Raw genomic sequence first — 24,039 nt, 5'->3', positions numbered from 1 at the left:
AAATGTAAGACTGTAAGGCAGCAATTTCCACAGTTACTGGCAGTGGGCCGAGCCTTTTACTAAAAAGTAAGATTGCAAGGCAGAAGCTGTCATTTAGTCACCTTTTACAACACAGGATCTACAGTAGTAGTAATCTTACACCCCTACCACAGTCATGAGTAGTACTAATTATGAGTATTAATTATGAAGATCACTTCACGTTAAATTAGGAATGTAATGTTTACAACCTATGCGTTGGTGGAAAATTTTGTATACACATCCTGAGTAAGCTGGAGGTCGGATCACACTTTGTTAATCTAATAAGTTTAATTAGTTTGATTGCCACATTTATTTTTCTTCTTTGACACAAATGTTAATTCTTCATAACCTAAACAAAATAACACCTGTAACCCTTCAAACTATCACCATAGCACTTTTACTGAGGTACTAATTTGACTTAACTATAGTTTTTTGTATTGTGTTTTTACGTTGCATAGAACCAGTGGTTATTCAGCAACAGGACCAATGCCTTTACGTGACTTCCGAACCACATCAAGATTGAACTTCAATCACCAGAAATACACATCTCTCACTCCTCAGTGGAATGCCCGAGAATCAAACTTGTGGCCACTGATGTGGCACACCAACACCTTACCGACCATGCCACTGAGGCTATAGCACTTTCTCTAACTCCTTAAAAGCCAGAGTACTTTAAAACTGGCACTGCGGTATCCCAAGGTATCTTCATCTTCCATTCCTGACCTTCTTCCTATTGTTTCACTGTCCTCCCCCAAATTTTGGACTTTAGATCTGTTTAGGATGGTCAATTACCTACATCTAATGGTGTTCTTAATATTTCTTTGAACTCAGGTTACTCTGAACATTATGCTTTACTGATTGAAACCTCCATATCTCTTCTGTCATATTCCAGATATACACTGTCCTTTGCTCCAAATCCTGAAATGCTCTCCCTTTGTTTGCCAATTTGTCTTGGACCTGCCTTTGCATCTATTTACCTAAAGGCCCCTAATCCAAAAGAAAAGATGTCATCAATAAGATAACTAAGAAAGTAAACTTGTCCATAACTATGACATTTTGTAATACCACACAAAACAGGTTTAGTACAGGAAAAGAATAAGAGAATTAAGATTTTTAATTCTTGTAATTGTAGATCAATGTTTATGCATAAGCACAAGTAATAATTCTCCAAATAAGCAAAATCTTGTCTGATTTTACTATTAATAATAAAACCTTCACTCTAAAATAATTTCCTTAAATACATAACAGACAAAATACTTATTTACAAGACAAAATTCTGCTATACAAGATTATACAATTCCCAGATATGACAGAATATCATACACTAATCAAATATAATCATGTTATGTATAAAAAATATATTTCAGTCTATTTAAAATCATCAAAACCTAGTCACTTTCACTGCTATCATAACTTACAAGGGATAATGATTTACCCACTTCAGGATGAGAACTTCTATCAACAGCATCTGAACATTGTGGATTCAACAGTGAATTTGTTTCAACTGAAAACTTGCCTGATACAGATGGAGAAGGGTTTTTTTCTTTTAGCTTTTGCATTTCAGACTGGGAACTACCCTTGTCTTTAGTGTTACCTTGGCACTTACCACATACTGAGGGTGAAGAGAATACATCTGATGTTTCCAAGCTGCTATTAATTTTACATTCACAGAAAGTACTTCCATGTTCTTCCACATTTCCACCACAAACGCTTGAGCTGGCTGTTTCACTTTCTGTTTTCTTTACTTTTATCCCAAGAGTCTGTGGTTTGAAATTATTTTTGAAATTTGTAAAGTTCTTCTGAGAACTGTTAACAATATTCTTGACAGACTGCCTAGCAAAAGCTTTCTTTTCCTGAGTGGATACTGACTTTGGTTTCAGTTTTGCAAATATGGAATAAGCATCAATTGATGATCTCTTCTCCTTTTGAAGTTCATCAGATGTTTGAGACTGCAAATAAAAACAAAAGAGTCAAATGTAACATTCTAAGTTTTTTTATTCAACCAGAACTCAAAGTCTTTAAATTACAGTACTATGGGACAAACATGGGAGATTTGTTGAAGTCAGAATTTATCTCAACCAGTGTATTAATTCTACCTGGTAAACCGTCATTTAGACAGAACTCCTTTGTTTATTTCAGTTCTATAAAAAGCTATCTAATAAAACAGTCATTTAGATAAAAACTCCTTTGTTTACTTTAGTTCCAGAAAAAGCAACTACTATATTTCCTTACACTACCCAACAGAATGCTATTCTTATTATGTACCATTCATATTAACTAAAACTTTTGATTTGGTGGTCTGATTAAACTACTTTAATAATACTAATTTTATAGTTAACAAAATCTTTTGCACTGAGTTACAGTATATTAGACATCATACTACTGTATGAAGTATTTAACAAGGTATGTCATACAAGTATAAAAGCTATTTCAATGATATTCTGTTAAAAAAGCATCAGAATTCACTTAGCCTAAAATTTGCACCACATAATCCCCTTACATTTGTATTTTCTGATATTTAAATGACTGGTATATTATAGGAATTTGTAAATAAATGCTTTAAAAAATGCCTTCAAGATTATTTTAAGTACAATAAACATTTCAAGTGTATCAATATAACATGTAATGTTGTTATATAACTGGATAACACAATGCTGTTTTGGACTACAACTAAGTTTTACACTATTTAAAAAAAATCTATTATGTCTAATGTACCAGATCATTATATTTTGTCATAAAGGCATTTGCTACTTTAAGGCTAGGTGCAAAAAGTATTTTGATGAAATAGTTGTTTAAAGTAAAAACCATAATTCATTTGAAAGTCATCTGCTCAATCACACCTGTCAATCCAAGCCAATAAGATATCCACTCTTATTCCTCATATTCCTTCTGAGACGGATTTAAAATTATTGTCCTGACAAAACTAGTCAGTAACTGTATTCGTTGTAGCTTTCACCCCAGCTAATTACAGTATTGTATTTGTGGTGTTAACCACCAGTTTGCAATGTAACCCTTGTTCTAACCTAGGCAGGTTACCATCTTTTTCAATGTTCCAGGGTACCTTACCTCACAGCACATTCACCTCACTATGTTCTCTGTTTCCTGGCCTAAATACTCTTTTATTCTCTCACTTAATTTTCATCATTTCTGTGGGGAACATTCATCTATCTAATAAGTATAAGCATAACAGACATATCTTTTAATGTAACCTTCATACAGTTCTCTTTTTTCACCTAGTGTTCATTGCATTACGTGTACAGTGTACTGATATTGAGCACCAGAACACAAGAAATTTCTTTCTATCATAGCCACCACAACATGTGCAAAATTCAAACTGAGTTTGTTCGGCACATACAAACAACTTACTTCTATTGCTGCCATACATCTGGTTAAGGATACCACTTAATGCATCAGTGGCACACTGTTGATGGTGCTTGAGTCCCTTTGCAGCATCCCTTAATTCTCAAATGCAATATTTTCTGCCATTCCATTTGGTTTCTTACCCTAAGCTATCCAACTTCTTTAACTTATCTCCAGTTTTCACCTTTCACTTAAGAAAAAAGCCTATGAGCCTAGAAATGGGATCTAGTGGTATTTTTTAAACTAATTTATAATAAATAAATAAAATAGTTTGGTTAAGGCAAGAACTGAACACTGGATAGCTGTTTAAGCTGTTGAGGCAGTGGATAACGAGTGTGACCTCGTCCTCCCAAGGGTAAGTCCCCTGTCTCACCACTTAAATTTCATTCACTGATACTGTTTGCACATTTATATCCTTTTATTTTTAATTGTACAGAGTAGTAACTGAAACATGACTGATTCATGAACTTTCCAACTATGTGTTAATGTAGGATGAAAAATGTTCTCACTTCTAAACTTGAATCTAAGAATCAATATGAGTGCTCTTTTAAACTACAGTTTCATTGATCTCAAAGTCAACATTTCCACTTTTGTCAAACCAGTACTATAATCATATCAATCTAACAGTAGATATTTAATTTTTTTTTATATTAGCAAACATTTTACAGATGTAACTCTTACTTTATTTCTATTTTGTTAGGTGTTAGTCTATATGGAGATCTTTTAAGGCAAAAACTGATGAGATACCATATCGTTTTATCTATAGGAAACAAGACAAATTACAAAAAAGTGAAGCTTATCACTTTAGGTAGTGGAAAGCCTGCATTTTAAATGAAGGAAACCATAGGAATCTCAAAAAATAATTCCATAAATTTGTATTAAATAAAACAAGCAGCCACTGGACCAGACAATCTGAGGCTTTTGATCACAATAAGGCAAATATTAAATGTGGTAACCTGGATGTTGCAAGACTTACTGAGCAAAAAACACTTCTTGAACTTAATGGAACAGTGGACAAATAGTGCCAAAATTAATAAACAGTAATGACACCTTGTATCAAAAGAATGAGTGTATGTAAAGAAAAGATCCATACAAGTCATTGATCCAACGACCAGGGCTGCATAAGGCCAGTACATAACCTTCACAACTGGATCAAGACACAAAAAAAACAGGGTTCAAGTTTTTATCTGAGAACTTGGGGACCATATGTGCATGAACCAGCTTACCATGATCCCTTGAACCTTTTTCTTCTCCAGAAGTGGAGGGACATGTCTGGTTAATTTTGTATTTGACACAGGAATAGAAGAGGCTCTGTTAAGGTAATGATTTTAATTAGTCAATATTATAAAATAATAAACTTTAACTGACTGATGATCTAAAGTTTTAAGGGTAAATTTTTATTATCATTGTAAAATTAGATGCAAAAAATTACCCAACTTTTATGTAATAATGAAGCATTTCAAGCCTCTAATGCAAACAACAATCAGGGAAACTAAGTGTAAAAATTAATGATATGAAAGATATCAAGCATCCATAAAGAAAAAACCCAGCTCTTGCCAGCAACTGATAAGCATTTGAAATTATCAACATAAGAAAGTTGTTTCAAATATAATCCCATAGTTACCTGCGTTAACTGAAGCAATTTTGCTGTTTTCTCATCACTCTCATCTGGTGGCAGAAGAGGAACAGGAAGGTTGTAAGATGCATCACGAGTAGCTTGTTCTTGTTCCTTCGTGCGTTTCACCTGTGTGACATGAAGATCACAAAAGGCTTTTAAAATTTACATGAAACAGAGATAAGCTAGCATGCCAAATACAATTATTAATACCATGTGACAAGTACTGTCATAAGTTTATTACTGATGTTTAACACGTAAGTTTTCATTTACATTGAAATGTATTTTCATGGATTTAAAACAATTAACATCTTTCCTAATAAATAAACCCTCATCTTATACAATATGCAAAATCATCTGCCCATAGGCAGAGGGCAGAACATCCAAGCCTGACAAACAGTCTTGGAGTAACAGTATGGAATTAAGTGTTTAAAACTGGTAAATAGCTACATCTAATGAAATAGTTTAAACTGAAATACTTACCCTCATCATGTCTCTCATAGCCCTATTTGCACCATAGTCATCATGCCAACGCCTGGTCTGAAACTCTTCAAGTTGCTCTATACTGGCATGGTTGGCTTTTGACTTCTTTTTATCATCGACACCGTGTTCTAACTTGAACATAGCATCAGCTGCCATTTTTCGAGTTACCTTGAAGGTGTAAAAGGCTTGACATAAGATGGAAGGTAAAAGGAGCAAAATTCTGGTTATTACTTTTCATTCACTTTAATATCATCATTGCACCTCACTACAAAATAAACTACTAATTAGAAAATGGTACCTGGAAATAAACACTTTATATTTTTAAATATAGCCCTTCAAATGATTTAGTATTTATTTACGAGCAAAAGGCTTAAAAACAATGGCAAAATATCTCTATTTCTTGTCTGGTTTTCAGAAATTCTATGATAACTACAATGTCCTCAACAAAATAAAAGGTATATACATAAAAATCTATCGAGAACAAGACTATTAAAAAAAAAATTGCACAATAATAAAATAATTCAGTTTTAAAAATGATCTCTTACAACTTTTGCAATGAAAACATGCGAAGCACAGTGGTGCTGACTTGTCTGTTACTGTCAAGTAGCGATCCACAGCAGGAGCCCAATGTATAAAAGGGGACAGTACAGAACTATTATCCTTTTGACCCTAAACAAAATATTTCTTTCTAGGTAACTTCCCTTTTAAATAACTGTTCTCCAAGCTTAATACTGGTATAAATTTTTCTTCTACTACCAGAAATACTGTAAAATAAAGATTTTGAAATCAATTCAGAATTTAGCTAGCCATAATGATTGGAGAGCAAGAAAACCTTACTTTATTGTACAATGCACAATTATCATCTACCAAAAAGCACCCTCTTTTCAAATGCCATTCCCCTGGGGGAGGTGCCACGTACAGAGAACTTAGTACAGCATACTGTAGCCTACAGGACACACTGTAGGTGGTACTAAAGGATCTTTGAAGCATCCTTCATCCCCCAGATAAATGCTCTCTTACTTTTACTTTAAATCTGATCCCTTTGCTCTCTTCTAAATGAGGGTTTGACTAATATATTTTTAAAATTTACTATTGTCTACTGTCTATTTTCATGTATTTTCTGGGTTTTCTTTTGAACTTTTTATAATGTTTACAAGATTGTAAGTCACTAAAACATTATAAGCATCAATATCCATATTCATATCATCAGCAAACTGGATTATTTTGCTAGTAAGTTGTAAGTTCAGGTAATTTATGTTGTTAATAAAGAACAAAGGACTCTGCACTGAGCTACGGGGCACACTATTTGTGACATTTTCCCTACAATAGGATGTTCCGTAGATGATAATGCTTTATTTTCTTTTACTTTGCTACTCAACTACAATACCCAGACTCCTTACGTTTGCCATTAGTCTTTTATGTGGCACCTAGTCAAATGCCTTTTGAAAATCCAGGTTGGTGTATATCTAACCACATTGTTTTTTATCATGAATACTAAACATGCCATGGAAGACGTCTAAAAGGTTAGTTAAGCATGATCTAACAAATAACCATGCTGGTTATCTGCAATTAAGAAAAACTGATCTCAAATCTCATTATGTTCTCAACTATGACAGATTCTAGTATCTTCCCAAGAAATAAAGCCAGACTATAGTTCCTGTGTGCATCCTTGCAACCTAACTGAATATTGGTGCAACATTTGATAGTTAAAATCATTCACCACCAAGGCATGCTTTGTGAAATGGTACATACATGCGGCGCAATTTCTTTTTCTAGTTCTTTGATCATCTTTGGGAGGAATGCATATGGACCTGAGGACTTATTTTAGTTGAAGTTTAATTCAGGTTCTACTATTTCTTTCTAAGTACATATTCTATTGGGACATTAAGAATTTCTTCTGTATTCCTCAGTGCATTTGATATATAATTTGCCATATCTGCATCACTGCTAATAATATTGACACTTTATCTTTAAAGGCCCTATTGTACACTTGATTGGTTTTCTTATGATCAAATGTATAAAGAATACTTCTAATTTTTTCTGTGCTAGGTGTAATCCCATCAACCTGTCCTAGTTTTGCCTTGGTAAATAGTTTGTGTACCTTCCTGCAACTTTTGTAATTTATATGCTGTCTATCCATTCCTAATTGCTGTAGCAAAATCCCTACCAAACCATCTTGGCTGTATAATCTAATTTGATGTTAATTGTGTTTGCTAGATATGCCATTCATGAACAAACAAAAATAGTATGGTTTTGTGTAAAAAATCATACTGCATTAGATTTGCTTCTGTTTTTCATTCTATTGGAAAATTTGGTCTCACTTATCAACATTCTGAGTCAATTTTTAAAATTCTAGCTATGTGAATGTTTCTCATGTTGAAATGGATGTTTTATTTCAAACTGAATTTTTCTCAACACTTAGATTGGATGTAATATTATACTCAGGAAAATACTGAATTTAAGGTAATAATTCCACATTTTTTTGTCTACATATATTGCTTGATATGGTACCCAAAAAGAGATTTAGTTTTTCCTAAGAGCAAGAAGTCTGTATCTGCAGTTCCTACTTTCCAGTTTACAGTGCAGTTGAAGTTCCAGCGACAATGCATAACTTATTTCTGACATGTCACTCAGCTTCCTGTAAGTTTCATTTTTCCATGCAGACAAATAGGGATGTTTATGGTTTATGAATGATTTACAGTATCTATGTAAAGTACTTCTAGTTTATCACAACTCTCAGCATTTTATATTCTGTCCCTAATTCACAGTTGACCAGATTCAAGTATTCCCTAGCAAATAGCAGTGCACCTCCTCCCACTTCCAAATTTTTTTTCATTAATATTTTATATCCTGGTAACTCAATGCTCATTTTATCTACATATAATGACATAAAATCCATTGGAAATGCAAAAAAAATAAATAAATAAATAAATGAAAAAATAAAAAATTTAATCATGAATGTTGGGATGTCATCTGGAAGGTGCTAGGAAAATTCGGTCCCAAGAAGATTCGGTCCCAGAAAATTCGGTCCTGAAATCTCAATTCCACAAAATTCGGTCCCGGAAAATTTCTAAAATCTCAAATAACCAAGCCAATATAACCTTTCTGGAAAAAGGCATATAAATACATGGAAAATATGATGTTAGAAGAAATGAACATCTTTTATTTCTATCAATAACTTTAATGCCTCGTTTGGTTTAGAGATCAATTGTTTAGCAATCCAGACGAGATATTTTACGAAGATCAACAAGAGCGTGAGAACTTTGTGAGCCTGGGATTTGTTTACAAACTGTTAACAAAAGGGTACGTGGTGTTAAATTATGTTTTTAGGTAGTTTTGTCATACAGGACTTTAAGCACTTGTAATGGTATTTGAGAAAGATAATTTGTGTACTTTCATTAACATTCATTGACACCGCCTATATATAAGAAACGGTGACATTTGTAACTCAGTTTTTAGTCACTCTTCTTCCATGATAAGCATAATTTTCCTATTTGAAGAACCCCATCATGGCTGCAAAATATTTTAAAAGTAAAAAAAAAAACAAAGACAAATTGATTGATGAAGTTAACTATGTTTATGACTTTCACAAGTTTAGTTCCGACAAGACAAAGAAATTGTAGCGCTGTGAGAACCGTAACAAACAGTGATGATGAAAAGCGGGTATTAATCTTCGCCTCCGACGAAGGTCTTCAGCAACTGGAAAATGCATCAATTTTAGGAATGGATGGCACATTTAAATCATCACCAAGTATATGGTTATCAGCTGTTCACCATTCATGCCTTCATAAATGGGGAGATCTTATCCAAGAGCTTTTATTTTATTGCCGGACAAAACTCAAGCAACATATGACAGGACTTTTCTTGAACTAAGTAAATTGCGACCAAATATTAACCCTCGTCACGTTTTGATTGACTTTGAACGAGCAATTCGTAACAGCTGTGACAGTAACTTTACTGAAAGCAGCAGCCTTGGTTGTTTATTTCATTTTTGCCAGACTATTTATAGGAAAATATGTCATTAGGATACAAAGTTCAATATGGTACTGATAGCTGTTTTTACCACAAGAATTAAAATGTTCTGCGCACTTGCATTTTTACCACCAAAGTTGTAATGATAACTTATGAAGATCTCCGTGAGGATGAATCAATACCAATAGACTTTATAAGTTATTTTGAGCTAACATACATCGGACCAAAGAGAGGAAGACGTGGCAGACGAGAACAGCCTTTATATCCAGTTGATTTTTGGAATGTTCACGATAGGGTCATTCAGGAATTGCCACGGACAAACAATGCATTGGAAGGGTTTCACTCAGTACTGCGCGCATCAGTAACGAGGAAGTACCCAAACAAGTGGAAGCTTATTGATGCTCTGCGAAAAGAAGAATTCCTTACACAGACCAAGATAATTCAGGTGCAAAGAGGAGATAATCCGCAAAAGAGAAAAAATACCAGTCACAGATATGAGAGTAAAACCTCTTGTAGAATCATATGATGGTGAAGATAAATTAGCTTTCCTTAAGGCTATTGCTCATTCATTGCATTAATTTTTCTTTTATGTTTTGATAGTTTAAACATTAGTTTTCTTATAATTTTTAAACTTCTACTGATTTATTTTAAATAGAATTTACCTATTTCAGGGTTTGATAAATTTGATAAAAAGAAATATTATGTATGACTTAAATAATCGATTAAGCATGTATTTATTGATAAGAAGGAACTTGTTACTTTATATTTTTTTGCTTTTTAAACTTCTATGCATTTACAGTATTTTTTCTGATATGGGACCGAATTTTCCGGACCGAATATTCTGGGACCCAATTTCTTGATTTTGTGCACAATATGCTATATTTTATTTCATACTGTATAGGTTTTTTTGTTGAAGAAACATACCTTTTTTTTACACTTTTATTAATAAAACTCTAATTCTATACTTTGTTTAATTTTTTCATCAGTTAGATTACGATTTCATTGTCAGTATATAAATCATTTCTGGGACCAAATTTTCTGAGACCAAACTTTCTGGGACCGAACTTTCTGGAAGTTGTTACGGATGGTTTAACTTTATCTGACCCTAAATTATACATGCTAATGAAATTCATATTATCAAAGCTGTTATATATGCATAAATATATAGAATAAAGTTGTTTATAAATATTAGATTTTTAAATATTTATGAACAAAATGAGATTTCTGTTCATTGTTAACCCTAACGCATCAGCCATATACAGTACATACAAATTACTAATACGTAGTTCAAGTTCTCATGATTAACTATTGTTCATTTAGAAGCTAAGAGCAATACACAAAAATATCACTTAGAACAGCTAAGCATCGTATTAGGACTTTATAAACATACCTCTTACCTCTTTGTCTTCGGGAACAATCTGTTCGTTATCTGTTGGATCCCATCTCCTTTCCTGACGCCTTGCCCCACTAACAATTTCATAATCCAAATTCTGCAATAAAAATAGCCATTAGTCTCTGTTTCCTTTGGTATAAAACCCAGCTCTTTAAAAAATATTTTCTTAACTCCCCTTTAATCCTAGGTTAGGCAAGGCATTGACTGTCATTCAGAACTCATAAAAAATTACATTACCACACCAACTTATATAGCATCTTCTTGGAAAATTAATTGTACTCTAAATCAGTGGATTGATGGAACTGACTGATCTACAGCATATTTTCCACATCAAATATGATAAATCATTTAAAATTTAACCGGATATCACAATGTTTTGGCTACATGATACCAGAACAATCAACTTGAATTTGGAAAATAACATGCATTCATTTAAGAAACAAAATTTCATTTAAATGTATCTTTCATTAATAACTATAACTAGTACTGCAAATTCTTCATTGTATCATTCCATTTAAAAAAATGCTATGACCAACTTTCTTCCATTCAGTATTCTTCTAATAGTACTTCTGTAAAAGGTAACCCCATAGCTCTAGCAATGGCTTGTTACCAAAATTTAACTACAAATGTATTCAATATGGTATCTCAAGGTATCTCACAATCATTGTTTTAAGGAGATAACTATACTGCGCTACAATTAAAATAGTATATGATGAACGTAATATAGTCAATATGCCCAAACTCAAAGTTATATTTTACACACAACGTAGATATTTCTTAACATGCTAACTAATATTTTACATATGGTGTATCTGCTGTTGCTGGAAGAGAAATTACACCAACCATAATCATTTTAGTCAATCCTGAGCAGTCTACCTTTGATATAAAAATAAATGCAAGAAAATTATTGTCTCTATTTTCACAGGAAAACCTTCCCATTTTCTTGGCTTAACATATATATGATGTGTAATATTAAAAATTATATTAAAACAAAATACTGTATTGTTTTAAATTAAATATACTGTATTGTTTTTAAATTAAATACTGTATTCCTATTATGGCATGCTTTATAAAGTCACTGTCATAATACTATACTTACAGCTGGATCAGTCTTTATTTCAAAGTGGTTGTCGCACAAATGGCATTTCATTCGAAACTGATAAATAGGAGTTGAGTAATACATCCCCACCTTCTTTTTCTCTGCATTGTATCTGTGATGCAAGAGTAAAAATTAACTTACAGAATGTTCTAAGAATACAACATACAATATTTGTTGAATAAAACATAAAATATTTTTTATTTGAAAATTAAAAACATCCTATTTTGCTATGTTATATTACTTGGTATGATAAATTATAAAAATTTGAAGTCATTCAGAACTGGAAAGAATTGAGAGCACGTAGGTCTGAAAGGTGTAACAAGACGAACACCTTTCAGTTGCACTATGAAATACTAATTGTTAGGAGAGGGTGAATAGCAAGATGGAAGAATGCTGATGAAGATACATTAAAAGGAATGAAACAGGTTGCAGCTAGGAGCTGAAGGGAAGCTGCAAAGAACCTTTAGTAATGCCCACAATTCAACACATGAGGTGCACTGATGACATAGCCCCTAATTGACTATATATATGGACAAGGAAGTCCTAACTAGCATATTTCAATCATTTTCTGCAAAATGGGGGAGGGATACTAACCTACCTAAAATATTTCAATAATTTTCTGCTTCCATATATTCAGACCTCTTATTTTGTCTACAGTGCACAACTCATTATTGCAGACTGTTGGATAAGAGTTAAAAATCAATGAACTAAAGCATACCTGGTTATCCCCTAGGACGAGTATTCCCATTACGCATAATTATTGCTAGTATTGTGATATTTAACAGGACAACTGATTTGCACTTCTACACTAACAGGGCTTGCACAAAAATTTTATTTTGTCAGAGGGCAAAATTGAGTCACAGCAGGGCAAGTAGGTTAACTATTTGCTGAATCTTTCTCAAATGAAAATAAAAACATACAATATATTACCTAAATCTACATTGAGCTTCTAAGCTCCATTTTATTAAAACTCATGATAATTTGGCTAAAATAATACTCTAACTATTACAAATATACATACCTTACACCTGTACCAATGTGGTTTTCGCAGCCATCACACCATATATATATGGCATCTCAAATCGAATAATAAGAATACCCATGTGTAGTTTCCGGCACGCTCCCGGAGAGCAGAGTGCCTGAACTTGTTAAGACCACCTTTCCTTGGGTCATAATCAGGGGGATAATATTTATTGACACCCTTCCTTTCTCCCTGAAAAGAAAAAATACAGTATTGATGAATATAATGCCCAAAACATTTAAAGCTGCTTGGGCATTCTAACCAAATACATTTTAATAATTAGTGTCACTTCTTCCATGTTAACTCATCTAAAGAATAGTTAAAACTAGTTTAAACTAATGAGAATATTTCAATAATCCATTGTTCAGTCACCAAATTAAGTTTTGAAATATTTCTGAAATCTTCAAAACACCATATTAGTCAATGACAATGTAGTGATAAAAAATTGTTGAAGGGGGTTTGGTAATGGGAAGGAGTCAAGGGATGGGGATTAGATATTGAGGAGAAGGAATAGGAAATGGGAAGGAAGAAAGAAAGACAGGAGAGGATAGGTCTTTATAAAGGAAGGAAGAAAGACAGGAGAGGATAGGTCTTAAAAAGGAAGGAAGAAAGACAGGAGAGGGTAGGCCTTTATATCTTCAAGATCCTATCTTATGACTTCATCTTTTTAATTGCCTATATATTCCTATCAGAAAAGACCTTAAAATGGGAAAAGGGAGGACCAGTGGTGTTGGCATTCAACTTATTTATATTTTGTGTATATTTAAGTGTAGAAGTTTTTATTCATATACGTACTACTAATTATGAGATATACTGTCATATATCCAGCGTAAAGCAAGTGTAAAGAAGGCTATTATAGAGAGAGAACACCAATGCTATAGCATAAACTTACATGGATGGAGGCAACTCCTAGTACATCCAAGGAGATACTTTAAAAAATTACTTGTGTCAATAATTATATCTAATCAATTTTTTTAACTTACTAGTACTGATACTGTTCACAACTTCAACTATTGTCCCTTCTAAAATGAGACTCTATTGTTAATAAAGAAGTCCCCCATAAAATAAAAACAAGTTTTCTTGCATTATGGGTTTTTAATTATATCTTGAGATTATCCCAATGGTCTGATATGAAAAAAAAAAAAATTGATATTTTTGGGTTATGCAAATATTTTCCTTATATTCTACACCTGGCAGTCATATTAGTAGACCTCCGGGATTCGCAGGGAATAGGTACCACAACCCCCTGCAAATTGCTAAAATCGGCGAATACTTGACGCCCCTCTAAACTGACTATTTCATTACTTATAATGGACTATTTTAAAAGTTTTATCATAAAAAAATATGAAAATACAGTAATTAGTGAACATTTCTCTATGAAAAATTTAGCAAATAGCGAATTTTCCCCGAATAATGTGGATATACATTCAACAAAAAAATCTGCAAATACGTGAAGCCAAGAATACAAAACTGCGAATACGCAGAGTTCCACTTTGTTTCCAAATTTCATCAGTACATAGTTGGATCAATGACCCATAAGACAACATACCTACATTTTGACCATGATAACAGAATATAGAATTAAGTAAATATTGGATTACAATTAAATAGTAGTTAGTAGTAATTAAAGATTTATTAATTATAATATGCAGTAACTGGAATGATAATTATTGTAATCAAATAAGTTAAATTCCAACGATAATGTCCAAAGGCTTTCCAGACTATATCACAATACCTATGGTATTATGAAAGTATATGGTCTACATTTTCATATTCAATATCATGTGCTTAAATCCAGTGTAGAATAAATAATTAAATCTTAATTATATGATTTAAATGTTAATATTCAATTGTAACTCATAAATAATTTTCAGGTTTAGTTTTTATTCCTTTTAGCTCTAAACAGTATATTAAAATGCTAAGTATCCTGTGGATATGGAGTATATCAAAATTCATTGTAGTTTTGTAGTTTTGGGGGATATCCCTGGTTCTTTGCCAGGATACAGGACTGTAGCATAAGTGTAATATATTGATTGTTTCAGTATATAAAAACTATAATCCATCTCCAATACTGAAACATCTTTTATTCATCTATAGGTTTTGAATGAGAGGCATAGACTGCTCTTGAAGGAAGAGTTTGTGATAACAATAACTACATTACCATAGTTCTTTACTTCACCATTTAAATATTAAAAATCCCACTCAAGTCTTGAATCACCCATGTCAATTTCATCTGACATTGAGAAGCTACTCCTTTAAACATTTAAGAAAAAAATTCAATAATGAAAATAACCTGACATAGCCTATGTCAAAAAGGAGACTTATGCATATATATACCTATATATAGTGAATATGAAAGCTGAGAATAGGTATACAGGTTGATCACACTGATGAAATCTGTAGAAATGATGCCTCAATACTTTTGTTTGGTTTTTGGGTTAATAAAACTACTTAAATAAAAATATAAATGTACAAAAACTTGACAAAAAACAAAGGTTGAAGTTTTTACTTGAAAACCAAAACCACGGAAGTGAATGTTAAAACTTATGACAGTAAATAAAAATTCCAATATCGAGTTCTGATAATGAAGTTAAATCATAGGCTACCAACATTAGTATAGTGCCTATTAGGGTGAGCAAACACAAGGGGACATATAATACTACCTAAAGAAAAGTCTATTGTTTAAAATAAGCATTTAAATCCTGTTTTTGTAATTATTTTAGACCAAAACTACCATGGCCAAGTATACCTAAACAAGCCTCTCCAGTTAAGCTAGGCTAGATTACCTAGTATAGAGTAAATTAACCTAAACTAAGGTAGGTTAGAGAGTCTCATTACAAATTGTTCCACACCATATTAATATTTATAAGCTTATCTTACCATTTTGCCTGGTTACACCTTCGCTGATTAATATACAAGGTTTGTCAGGCGTAATGCGAAGATCTTCACGATTAATTTTGACAACTGACGTAGAAATTCTAAGAAACGTCGAGCACAAGCGAGCGATTAGTAGTTTCGTAAAACTGTCACCCATGTAACGGCTCTGACAAAGGCGAGCTGGTTTAGATAATATGCCCATTTCCGTTATAGACCGTTATTTGTTTATTCATCATAATCTACTGTCGACATATTCCTTACATAAACATGTCAAAATTAATATATCGGGCAAAAAATTCTCCCATTATTAGTATTAGTTGTTAATGTGAAAATAATAAGTTTTTTTTATAATGGATTCTTATATATTTTTCAAATGGTTGAGTTGATCTCTCATTGCGTTTTACTTTGTTGGTGATTATGTTTAATTTTTACTTTATTTTGTAAAGAACATCCTTCTTTTGTTCTTTATATTTGCCCGTGTGTCTGGCACTGTTTACAAATTATTAACTGTCTTGAGGGTCAAGTGCGACAAGACATCCTCGGTGAACATGACAGATCATAAGATGGTTAAGCCGCTTTTGGGTCATGGTGGAGGGCAGCCAAATCTTTATGCGCCACAATGCACTGAATGACCGTTCAGCCTCACATGAACTTGCTGGAGAGACCAAAAGAAGTTCCAGCGAGCGTTCAAACTGTGGGAACATTCTTTGAACTTCCCGCACCATGTTTGGGAATGCCTTTTTGTAGTCCTCAACAAATGCGTCATTGAACTGATTATGGAAGAAATCAACTGCTTGCTTTAAGGAATCAGAGAGTTCTGGATATTTCTTGACTGACTCCTCTTTGAATGACCCAGTTAGGGCATTTCACTTAAGTTGCAGAGCATTGTGAGATCAGATGAAGTGAAATACTCATTTAAATACTCTGAGGCACTGTCAATAACTTTGAAGAACTCTTCTCTGTAATAATCCTCTGCACAACTGGGAATACATTCCTGAGAACCATCATATAAAGGCTCCTTGGGATCTTGTGCTTGTGAGGAAAGATTCACTGTCTACTTCACACTCCTCAATTTTCTCTTGTGCAATTTCAAAAATTTCCTTTAAACTTTTTTTTTTCTGTACAAAAGGATTTGAGATTTTTTTTTGCAGCTAATCTGAAAAAAGCGAGCATTCCACTAACTGTGACTTTTGAACCTTGAAGAGCCTTATTAAGATTTTCTAGGCTTGTAAACCAGAGCAGAGTAGCAAAGAACCCAAGGACACATTTTCCTGTTAACAAACATTTACGAATACCATTGGCTCGTGCTGCTGTAGATGAACAAAAGTCATTTGCTAGATTCTGAAGGGCTTCCACAGCTAATTTATAGTTATCCAAAGCAGACTTTATTGAAGGTCCACGAGTTATCCACACAGTTGGTCAGATTGGTTTCAGTCGTGATGGGTTCGGTGTGTTTTCACCATGGATGCTCGCAGAATATTTTCCAAGGGAGCAAATTTTTTAATATATATATATATATATATATATATAATATATATATAAACTATATATATATATATATATATATATATATATAGATAATATATATATATAATATATATATATATATATATATATATATATCTTATGCAGTGGAACTGCGACACCAATAATTTGAGTGAAGCAAGATGCGAAAAATAAAAAATACATCACATTGACTTTTTTTTTATCAATAGTTCCATATACTGTTCAGCTGAATTCACATTTTTCTGGAAAGATCAACGCAGTTATATACTATATACAAATATTATACAATACATAATGATACCTTTAATACTTCAAACTGGAGGAATATATTGTAAAATGGAAGGAAAAGTGATGTTATCAAATGTAATGTAATATATATATATATATATATATATATATATATATATATATATATATATTATATAAATATATATAATAATAAAAGGAGCCCATACAAACACCAAAATATAGAGAGAAAAAATACTATATTTCAGAGACTGCAGTCTCCCTCTTCAGGTATACGAATGAGAAAAGTTACAGAAAAGGTGGTATTTAATACCAAGCGGTTCATCCACAGGTAAGCCAAATTAGGTCATTCCCGCCGATATTCTTCCTTTAATCTTCTTAAGCGTTGGTTGAATGAAAATCTTGTTGATGACATCTGAATCCCATGCTCCTTTTGAGATGTTCATTACCTGCCTCTGTTTAATCAAGGCCGATTCCATCATTTGATTCTTGTACCGGCAGTTGCTGCTATAAATTACGTGCTATGGATGAGATATGTAGATGATATTCTAACATTTTGGGATAATAGATGGGACAATTTTAATGAATTCCTTTCAAAATTAAATGCATTAGTGCCCAGCATCAAATTTAAAGTTGAATGGGAAACAGACAACAAAATTTCTTTTCTTGGTAGTTTAATAATCAGAGATACGACAGAATGCAAATTTACCATATACAGAAAACCAACGTTCTCACTTTCATACATTCACTACTTTAGCTATCACGACATTCCTATCAAGATAGGCGTAGCCAGCAACCTATTCTTAAGAGCCTTACGAATTTGTTCCCAAGGTTTCCTGGAAGAAGAATTTGAACTAATTCGTAAGCAGCTTTCATCTTTAAAGTAACCTGACCATATAATTCAGAAAGCAATTCATAAAGCAAACGTAATTTTCTACTGACCCCCTCAAGACAAGACCAGAGACACACCCAAAATAAAATAAAAATTCCACACCTGGACAGGATTAAGACGTTGACCCAGACCCTCGGAAAATCTAACCCTTTTGCATTTACTTACCCAAACACCTTAGCCAAATCCCTGATTAACGTCCAACAAAAGACATCCCCCAAGGACCATTAGGCGTTTTTACAGAAAATCCCATGCCAGGACTGTGACCAGTCTTACATCAGATTTACAGGAAAATCACTTCCCCAGAGATTAATACAACATAAACGGTCAGTTAGGTATGGACAACAGAACTCAACTATTTTCAACCATATAAATGAACATAACCATAGAATAAACTGGACTTTGTCACATATAATTTATAGCAGCAACTGCCGGTACAAGAGTCAAATGATGGAATCGGTCTTGATTAAACAGAGGCAGGTAATGAACATCTCAAAAGGAGCATGGGATTCAGATGTCATCAACAAGATTTCATTCAACCAACGCTTAAGAAGATTAAAGGAAGATTATCAGCGGGAGTTACCTAAATTGGCTTACCTGTGGATGGACCTCTTGGTATAAAGACCACCTTTTCTGTAACTTTTCTCATTCATATACCTGAAGAGGGAGACAGCAGTCTCTGAAATATAGTATTTTTCTCTCTATATTTTGGTGTTTTTATGGGCTCCTTTTATTAGATGGAATTCTGTAGTAACAGAACATTTTTACCAGTCATATATATATATATATATATATATATATATATATATATATATATATATATATATATATATGTATGTATATATATATATTTATATATCTTCTGTAGGATTTCAGGGGGGTAAATATAGTATATTTCTCTCTATATTTTGATGTTTTTATGGGCTCCTCCTTATTTAGATGGAATTCTGTTGTAACGAACTTTTTACCAGTCATATATATATATATATATAAAAAAACAAAAAACTAAAACAAAAAAACATCATCTCTAGTTATCTAGTCGCCACTTTTAAACAGCAAACCAGATCAAGCAAAAAAACTGTAGCATTTCTAATCTCCTCTCAAATATGCTTTTGCAATTGGAACTTACAAGTAGTAGAAAAAGCAGTAGGAGCACATAAACCAACTACTTCACAGATTGTCTCTGAACGCAACATTACTGGCAATAACATATGAAAACAAAATCTATCGTGTCCTAATCTAATATATGAATTTATGATATTGAACACGAATGTCTCACTATTCTATAATTCTTTAAATACGTAAATACAAAAATATTTTATATATTTTCAATGTTTATATTTTTTTAGTCTTATATGCATCTGATAAAGCGTCTCAATGGACCACTTAAGCGGGACAATTTAAATTAGAGGAAAATAAAGATTCATGATTCACTCTGTCGTTGAGGCGCGGTTCCGTCATACCTATGTATTTTTGTACATAGTGCAGTGTATTTATAGTGCAAGCCAAGACAATTACAAATTAAAATGCTGTATTGCAAGGGGCGGCAAACAACGAATTCGCGGTAAGTGCCGTTGGCAATTCAGTCATTGCATATCACATAGTTAGGCCAACTTTATTTTCATCTTAATGCCTATGTCATCATGGTTAGCCAATGGTTTAATGAGGGAGCGTCGCACGGATATATAGTTTATTAATGAAAATTGTAACTGAACAGTATAGAAAAGGGTGTATATAATACTCCGCAAGTGATTTAATCTAAGAAATAAAAAGATATAACGAGAAATAAACCTTTTACGTATTACGTTGATCCGAAACGGCATACCGACTACCAACACCGAAGTAGGTATAGTACTAAACATGGCGGAAGCTCGACGGGAATTCGTGCATGAGCACCATCCCCGCTAGGATGCAAGTTAAAATATAGACACGAGATGGCGAATTTCTCATTATCTCCGTGTATTTCTTAGATAATGCCATCTGTACTGCATTGTAAACACCCTTTTGTATATTGTTGTCATAATTTCATTAATAAATAGTAGTATCTCCTGCATGGCTCTTCCCTAGAATTAGTAGTAGCAGTTGAAGTACGAATGGAGTTGAAAAGAATCCTTGCTTATGTTACATACGTAGGCAGTTGAGAACGTTTCGTTTTGTAATGCATAATATAGCCTAATGTGGGAAGTACAAAGGGAGACGGTGCCCTTCATCCCCCTTGACCATTTCTGGGCACAATGCTCTTATAGTTAAGGTTAGGCCTAGGGAAGGTCAGGTTAGGGTGTATTAGTTGAAATAGGCTTAGGCCTATGTCTTGAATCTACTTTTAAACTAGGTAACTTGTCCGGCTAGTGAAAAGAGCTAATTAGAGTAGGCCTAATTATTAAGTAGACTAGGCGTAATTTAGTGATGTTAGCACTGTATTGTATTTATGTTATAGTATATCGGCTAACTCATTCTAGCCTAGCTTGCTGTGACTCAGGAACCTTGGCCTAGGGTTCAGCACATTGACTTCAGGCCCCTATCTCCATATAGTATATCTCTGCGAGTTGTGGTAATTGGATGTGCGTGCGCTTTTCCTTCCTGCTTCTAGGCTAGGGCTTAACAAGCAGTGTCATGTGATAAGTTTGGAAACGATACCATGACCTCTAAATGGCCTAGACTAATCTAATATGATTGCTGTTGTAATTTCAGCTCACAGTGACCATACCTATAATCATACCATGCATACGGGGTTAGGACAGCCCCTGTATAGGATATACGTTTTGCAGCTTTTGGGGACTACTAGAAATGTACAGTTCACAATGGCTTGAACCCCATAAGGGAGTGGGCTATCAGTGTACCTTGCGCGGTAAACTGCAGATATTACTTAAGGTTCTTTGCAGCGTCCCATTGGCCCTTAGCCACAACCCCTTATTCATGCCTTTACTATCCCTCCACTCAAATATTTTCACTGTCTCTTAACAGTTGTTTCAACATTATTTTCAAAGTTGAATAACCTCTTAGGTCCCAGTGCTTGGCCTTTGGCCCAAATTTTATATTTCAGTTTCAATTCCAATTGACGGTGGGAAAAGTGAAAATAAGATTTTAATTAGTTTAGGTAAAACAGCTGCTGGAAATACTAGACAGCACAAATGGAAATGTGACCCAGTGAGACTTAATTCATGAGAATCATGATAGGATAAAGCTAGAGTTGGTCCCATATAATTTAAGTCTTAGCTAGTGTATGTAGACTATTTGATTTAATTGTCAAGTAGGCTATATTGATGGAACTCATAATCATGGGGAAATAGTAAACAGAAATGAAAATATGCGATAGGTTAGGCCAACAAATTTAATTTATACTTGGCTGCATCTTTACCAGTAATGCTAAAAATATCAGAAGTAGGTCTGAACTTAAACTGCTTTTATTTTTGATGTGTAGCCTACACTAGCCTTTAAAGTAAACTTTAATTTAGTTACATGCTGGGTTGTTTTGAGAATACAGTAATGATTTTCATAAAATGTTAGTAAGGTTGCCTAACCCTATAAAACAGGCACAATATATGTGAATTATAAATCTATAATAAATAACAGAATAATGTAAATAATATTCCAGTATTTCAATAAATTCTAAGAATTTTTGTTCTATACCAAAATGTTCACAAATGTACAGTTACAGCACTAAGGGTTTGTTAAGCCTTAGAAATTGTAGATTGGAGAGCTTTTCAAGTCTTGTTCATTCTAATGTGCTGCTCTTCATGTGTCTTTTTTGTAAAGTAATTATGAAAGTTCCTGTATCATTAACCAGCTGGGAATAGTTTTGTAATGTTGTAGGGACTCAATTAATGATATTCATTTTATGTGTTGTCTAGTAGGTGGTTGGAGTTTTTTAGAATTTCATCTTCATTTAGTCATTAGACAGATTGGTATTACAGTACTAGATTTAACTTGACGGTGTTTCATTAGATGATATTTTAAGAATTTTATGAAAGATTTGGGAAATAATGGTGCTATATTGCAAGTATATGTGCAAAACAATTGGGGGTATGGATTTTGTGAGGTGTCCAAAGTTTCAAGAAAGCATGACTCTACAGTACAGTGTTTTGGCAATTAGGCTAATATATTATTGAAAGCAATTGATTTTAAATGTTGAATATATCGCAGTTTTTCTGTATATATAATATATGGGCAGTGACAGTGGGAACCAGCCTCTTAAGCCTTTTTGTCAGGTTACGTTGGGGTGCCCAAGAGCTTCCCAATATGGGCACATTAATGACGAGAAAAACAAATAAGCAAGTTATGTAAGCATATATGTAACTGTATGATTTATGTTCATTGAGGTTCAGTCACATGGATGGATCTAGGAGGAGAAAAGTCTCTTTATGTTATGATAGGACTTATATATTGCTGAACCAAAAACCCCCGATTTTCCTCTGTAGTATCCCATTATTGTAAGAAGGATGATGTAAGAGCTGAGCACACCATTTCCTATAGAAGTGAATTTCAAATTCATGTAAGTTACATTGAAAACTAATAGAAAATACATATATTTTATATTCATACTAGGTATGCTTAAAAGTATCATTACCATTTAACCTAGCCTAGGGCCAGTCATTATGTGCTTGGTAGCATCACTGGTGCCTTAAGAGTGAGGTATTTAAAAGTACTTTTACTGTGGTCAAAATTGCTGTTGGTTGTCCTCAAAATAGCTAAACAAGTCTTCATGTAAATGCCGTAATTAGTGGGCCTTTTTTCATTTGGAATAATTTTCAGTTTCATCTCCATACATAATACCAAGTATCATTTTGTTTTCAATGACTAGTCAGACTTTATGAACAAGCATTTGGTTTATACTTAGCAATAATGTTAAGGTGGGTGATATTGAAACTCAGTTAAGATACTGGGAAGTCAACTCTCAACTAATACAGTATACAGTAAATGTTTGAATGAAGCCACTGCAAGATATAAATGGCATAATTGAACCATTGCATTAATTTGCCAGGAGAGGAAAATAATCATTTGTCAATAGTCGTTATTACCCTCAATCGTTGGTATTATTAAAAACTACACATAGGTCTTGAAATGGAGAAACATCCACATTCATGTGTGGGTACAAATATATCTTAGAATAAATTATACAGTGAGCTTTAGGGAGTCTGCTCAATTCCCCTTTTCAGTCAGATCCACGAAAGCTCTCCGTATAGAATTATTTTGAAGTATACAGGGTGTCCATAAAGTCCCAGTACCATTACAAGTATTTATTGCTCAGAAACCATGTAACATAGAGTAATGCAGTTTTTTTGTAGAGCACTTCATGCAATACATTCCACATGTGCACCTCCCGTTGCCCTCACAATGTCGAGATGATAATACATCTCCATACGCGCTGCAGCATGGAATAGCGTTTCGACATTGTGAGGGCCACTGGAGGTGCAGCACATGTGGAATGTATTGCATGAAGTGCTCTGAATGTAAACTTGAGGAAATGTAAAACATACTACAAAAAACTGCATTACTCTATGTTATATGGTTTCTGAGCAATAAATGCTTGCAATGATACTGAGACTTTATGGACACCCTG

At 33.4% G+C, this 24,039-nt stretch overlaps 1 pseudogene; it reads right to left on the bottom strand.

Moving 5' to 3' along the window:
- Positions 1–1,181: 1,181 nt before the first annotated feature.
- Positions 1,182–15,977, bottom strand: LOC135207644 (coiled-coil domain-containing protein 130 homolog; annotated as a pseudogene).
- Between the last annotated feature and the right edge of the window lie 8,062 nt (positions 15,978–24,039).

This window comes from Macrobrachium nipponense, chromosome 34 (genome assembly GCF_015104395.2).
Source record: "Macrobrachium nipponense isolate FS-2020 chromosome 34, ASM1510439v2, whole genome shotgun sequence".
NCBI lineage: Eukaryota > Metazoa > Arthropoda > Malacostraca > Decapoda > Palaemonidae > Macrobrachium > Macrobrachium nipponense.
Note: the sequence above shows the minus strand (reverse complement) of the source record. Positions and strands in the feature narration are given on the sequence as shown.